We start from the raw sequence: 6,000 nt of genomic DNA, 5'->3' as shown, positions 1-6,000 counted from the left end.
TTTTTCTATTTTATTTAACATAAATATCTCAACAAACTTTTGATCTTATGCACTCAGTATTTTTTATCTCAACAAACTACACATCAATCAATCAATCAATAGTATATATATATAAAGTAAGGTTTTTTATGCCACATGTCACTTCCACATTCATTCTCAATATTTTTATTATTTTTTCTATTTTTAAAAACCAATATTTTATTTAACAAAAATTAGGTTTTCGGGCTACTTGATCGGATTGCTCCGAAACATCCCCAGAAAATCAGAAAAAATTCAAGGACCATGACTCCCCTAGAAGGGACTTCTTATGTGACTCCGCCCCTCAAAATGCAAAATTCCTTCGTTTAGACTCATTTTTCATTTTTATTAATTTTTCATATTCTCAGAAAAATCCGAAAAATTTTCCATTAGTTTTATTTGATTTTTAGAATTTTTTGGTACTATTTTTATATTTTTATGATTTTATTTGACAGGTTTTTAGCATTTTTTACTTAGTTTTTTTGTTGTTTTTAAAATGAAAACTCAAAACTGTTGAAATGTGAGAGAGTCTGATGACTGATTATACATAAGAATTGTCCGGATTATAAAATCCGAAATAGTAAACATGAATCCGAATTTTAAAATCTGGAATGCACAAGGGCATTTTTAGAAATTTTACAGTGTGCGGGAGAAGGCAATAGGGTGGGAAAGTAATAGTCCATGTTTAAAGGACCCAAAACTATTACCACTTGGACTAATTCATTATTGATTTTGTTACACTTTTTATTCTTGCATTGGACATTCATCTCATCATTTATATTTATTTTTAATTTTTTTTGAAATATTTATATTTATTTTTATGATATTATTATAATTGTAAATTTAAATAAATTCAATCTAATATACTGACACGTGTATTCGTGCACACAAACTTATAAAACTTATTTAATATCTAACCCGGGCAACGCCGGGTCTCTAAACTAGTAGTATATATATAAAGTAAGGTTTTTTATGCCACATGTCACTTCCACATTCATTCTCAATATTTTTATTATTTTTTCTATTTTTAAAAACCAATATTTTATTTAACAAAAATCGGGTTTTCGGGCTACTTGATCGGATTGCTCCGAAACATCCCCAGAAAATCAGAAAAAATTCAAGGACCATGACTCCCCTAGAAGGGACTTCTTACGGGACTCCGCCCCTCAAAATCCAAAATTCCATTGTTTAGACCCATTTTTCATTTTTATTAATTTTTCATATTCTCAGAAAAATCCGAAAAAATTTCCATTAGTTTTATTTGATTTTTAGAATTTTTTGGTACTATTTTTATATTTTTATGATTTTATTTGACAGGTTTTTAGCATTTTTTACTTAGTTTTTTTTGTTGTTTTTAAAAGGAAAACTCAAAACTGTTGAAATGTGAGAGAGTCTGATGGCTGATTATACATAAGAATTGTCCGGATTATAAAATCCAAAATAGTAAACATGAATCCGAATTTTAAAATCCGGAATGCACAAGGGCATTTTTAGAAATTTTACAGGGCGCGGGAGAAGGCAATAGGGTGGGAAAGTAATAGTCCAAGTTTAAAGGACCCAAAACTATTACCACTTGGACTAATTCATTATTGATTTTGTTACACTTTTTATTCTTGCATTGGACATTCATCTCATCATTTATATTTATTTTTAATTTTTTTGAAATATTTATATTTATTTTTATGATATTATTATAATTGTAAATTTAAATAAATTCAATCTAATATACTGACACGTGTATTCGTGCACACAAACTTATAAAACTTATTTAATATCTAACCCGGGCAACGCCGGGTCTCTAAACTAGTTATATATATACTATTGATTTTTTTTTGAAGTCATAGTATACATTTTTTTTTGAAGGATTCTCATAGTATACATAAAATTTGATTTTGGACATATAAGCATATATCAATAGTATATATATAAAGTAAGGTTTTTTATGCCACGTGTCGCTTCTACGTTTATTCTCAATATTTTTATATTTTTTTCTTTATTTTATTTGACATCATATTTGACATAAAAATCTCAGCAAACTTTTGATCTTATCCACTAAATATTTTATTAAATTTTATATTTAATTCCTAATATTTTGTGTTGTCAAAATATCTCAACAAACTATATATAATACTTTCAATACTATCCATTAAATTTTCCTTTTTTTTTCTTACTTTTTTTTAGGAAAAGAAGTTTCAATTTGAGGAAAAAAAGGCTTCGATTTGTTTTTTTTTAACTATAAATAAAGGAGAATTTTTTAATCACGTAAACACATATTTTGAGCAGAAACTGAAACTCAAACCTTCTTTTGATCTAAGCTTTTTCTTTCTTCAGGTTTGCCGAACACCTATACTATTTTTTCTTTTACTTATGCTTAGATTTTTATTTTTATATATAATATGAGAGGGAACTAACACCTACGAGTGAGTTTACCGATTGTTTTTTTCTTTCTTTCAGGTCCTTGAACTATTGTTGCTGGCATCCATTACAAACACCTACGAGTTTCAGGTCATTGAACTAACACATATACTATTGTTTCTGTTTCAAGTCCTTGAACTAACACCTATACTATTTTTTTTTCCTTTTCGTTTCAACAGTAGCGTTTTAATATTATTAATCACCTATACTATTATCACCTATACTATTTTTTCAGATCCTTTTCGTTTTAATATTATTAATCAGTAGCGTTTTGATTTTAATAATAATATTTCAGGACCTGAAATATTTTTATTTAATTTTATATTTAATTCCTAATATTTTATGTAGCAAAAATGTCTCAACAAACTATATATAATACTTTCAATACTATCCATTAAATATTTCTTTTTTTTTTTAGGAAAAGAAGTTTCAATTAGTTACTATCTCTTTTAGCACCATTTTATTCAATTAGTTTTTTCATTGAGGAAAAAAAGGCTTCGGTTTTTTTTTTAACTATAAATAAAGGAGAATTTTTTAATCACGTAATCACATATTTTGAGCAGAAACTGAAACTCAAACCTTCTTTTGATCTAAGCTTTTTCTTTCTTCAGGTTTGAAAAACACCTATACTATTGTTTCTTTTACTTTTACTTATGCTTAGATTTTTATTTTTATATATAATATATATAAGAGGGAACTAACACCTACAATTGAGTTTACTGATTGTTTTTTTTTTCCAGGTCCTTGAACTATTGTTGTTGGCATCCATTACAAACACCTACGAGTTTCAGGTGCTTGAACTAACACCTATACTATTGTTTCTATTTCACGTTCTTGAACTAACACCTATACTATTTTTTTTCTCTTTTCAATTCAATAGTAGTGTTTTAATATTATTAATCATCTATACTATTATCACATATACTATTTTTTCAGGTCCTTTTTGTTTCAATATTATTAATCAGTAGCGTTTTGATTTTAATAATAATATTTCCAGCCCTAAAATATTATTATTTCACCAGTAGCGTTTTAATATTATTAATCACCTATACTATCATTTTATGATAACACATATACTATTATTTCAGGTCCTTATTTCTAAATAATTATTATATACATATATCAACCACTTTTTAATCCTGCTTTTTAATTTAACATGTTTTCATCTTTTTGTTATTTTTATTTTTTGATTTTTGTAGACGAATTTTTAAACAGCATTTTAAAAATTTCTAATCATGTTTACGCACACTTGCAATACCTTCATTCAAATTTGATTCCTATTAATAAATTTCATCAGTTTGGTTTCTAATTTTCTTTTTCAGAAATTATGGCTGCAAAATTTTGACCTCATTGATAGAAAAACAATCAATAATAAGTACAGAGTATGGAGTTTCAAGATTAGGATCATTAGAATGTGGAGAATGCCAAACTTTAAAGATAGAGACCAGGTTGATTTAATCGATATGGTTTTCATGGATGAAAAAGTATGCATCGGTTCTTTTTCCTTATTAACTTTTACAAACTAACATGATTTTACATTATTTAAAGTTATTTTATATATTATCATTAATCTTTACCGGTTTTTATTTGTTTTGTTTTATTATTGTTTTATTATTCACAATTTTTGTTGACTTTTGTTCTTTCTAATAATCTAGAGGAGCAAGATTCAATGTACTGTGTGGAGTGACAAAGTTACAAAATATCAATCTATCGGAGACATTGTTCTCATTCCTAGAATTACAGACAACCTTAATCTACCATTTAAGTTTAAAAGAAGACAATTTCCAGTATCCATTTGTTCTGGTATGACCATTAACAAATCTCAAGGACAGACACTTTCAGTTGTTGGGTTGTATCTTCCAAAACCAGTCTTTAGTCATGGTCAACTGTATGTTGCTCTTTCAAGGGTTAAAAGTAAGCAAGGGCTAAGGATACTTATTGAAAATAGTGTTGATCTTCTTCCGAATACAACAATTAATGTTGTATACAAAGAAGTATTTGAAAACTTAATATAGCAAGATATGTAGCATTTGTCTTTCATACATTAGTTGGGATTTAATTTTAACGACAAAGTACTATTCCTTTCAATTATCACATTATTATATTTTATTTTTTCATACTACACTTATTAATTACTACTTTTGTATTCCAAGATTAGATAGCTTATTTTATGTTCGTTAATAATTTTTATTTCTCTTCTTCAAAAAAAAAAATTATTTCTAAATTTAAATAATTTCAATTTTTTTCATGTATGTGACCATGAACATAACCTTATTTAATATTTTCTATGACTATCCCGGGAAACGCCGGGTCACTACACTAGTATAAATTCTACAACGAGTGTGGTGTAAATATTTAACGGTAATTTGGAGAAACAATACAGTAATGTTGATATTATGAAAATAGTCACGACTTTTCTAAATTTTATCATATCGACTATGTTAAATAAAAAATTTCTTCTACATGTATTAGCTTATAAAAGCCTCAATGAGTGCGGTGAAAATACTTATACTTATTGGTGTTTTAAATATAAGATAAAAATTTAAGTAATAGAAACACTACATTGATGTTGATATTTTGAAAATTGTTATGAATTTCTAAAATTTTATCATATCGATCTTCTCATATATGTACATAAAAAATTTATTTATGCATATATAAACACATAAAATCTGCAACGAGTGCGGTGCAAAGATTGAACGGTGTTTTGCATATAAATTACAAAGTTTTTTTTTTGGTACTATAAATTACAAAGTTATTCAATAGAAACACTATATATTAATGTTTAAATTTTGACAATATTATTTAGTTTCCATGATTTTATCATATCAACTTTCTCATATATTTACATAGAAATTTGTTTCTGTAGATAAAACACATAAAATCTACAATGGGTGTGGTGCAATCATTGAACGGCATATTGCATATAAAATAAAAAATTATTTAATAGAAATACTACATTGATTTTTTTTTTATGGTGGCCGGGATTTGAACCCCAGACCTTGCATATTTTAATGCATTGTCCATACCAAGTCCATACCAACTGAGCTAAGCTCGCGAGGACCACTACATTGATGTTGAAATTTTGAAAATTGTCATAAATTTCCAAAATTGTATCATATCAATTTTCTCATATATGCATGGGCCATTCCTACGAATCCAGAGGCTCGGCTCTGTAAGTGAAAAGAGGCCCGTAATAAAATAAATACCCAACGGTGAAAATCACTACCTACATGAGGAACATCAAACCACCATCCAAAAAAACACCCACATAACACCAAAAGCAAGAGGACTCAATTCTAATAGGCCTAACACAAGACAACAGAGAAGAAAAGTGGAAACCTAGAGTAGTGGGGTAGTACTTAGTAGTACTAGTGGCTATAATTTTTTTTTTTTAGGTCCATACATTGGGGAGGCCCGACTCAATTGAGCGGTTTGCACACCCCAAGGTCCGGCCGTGCATATATGTACATAAAAAATTATTAATGCATATATAAACACATAAAATCGACAACAGGTGCTATAATATAAAATTTATTCAAGAGAAACACTATATTAATGTTTATA

The 6,000-nt window shown here is 27.4% G+C and overlaps 1 long non-coding RNA gene across 1 annotated transcript; it reads left to right on the top strand.

Annotated features, from left to right (window-relative positions):
• The first annotated feature begins 2,269 nt into the window (after positions 1 to 2,269).
• On the top strand, positions 2,270 to 4,615 carry LOC146955548 (uncharacterized). The gene is made up of 3 exons (XR_015011118.1): positions 2,270 to 2,523; positions 3,174 to 3,224; positions 4,089 to 4,615. It is a non-coding gene; the product is annotated as an uncharacterized LOC146955548 (long non-coding RNA).
• Positions 4,616 to 6,000: the final 1,385 nt, after the last annotated feature.

This window comes from Medicago sativa, chromosome 1 (assembly GCF_051527215.1).
Source record: "Medicago sativa cultivar Bolivia chromosome 1, Bolivia_mono, whole genome shotgun sequence".
NCBI lineage: Eukaryota > Viridiplantae > Streptophyta > Magnoliopsida > Fabales > Fabaceae > Medicago > Medicago sativa.
The sequence above is the reverse complement of the archived record's forward strand: the minus strand, read 5'-3'. Positions and strand labels throughout refer to the sequence as shown.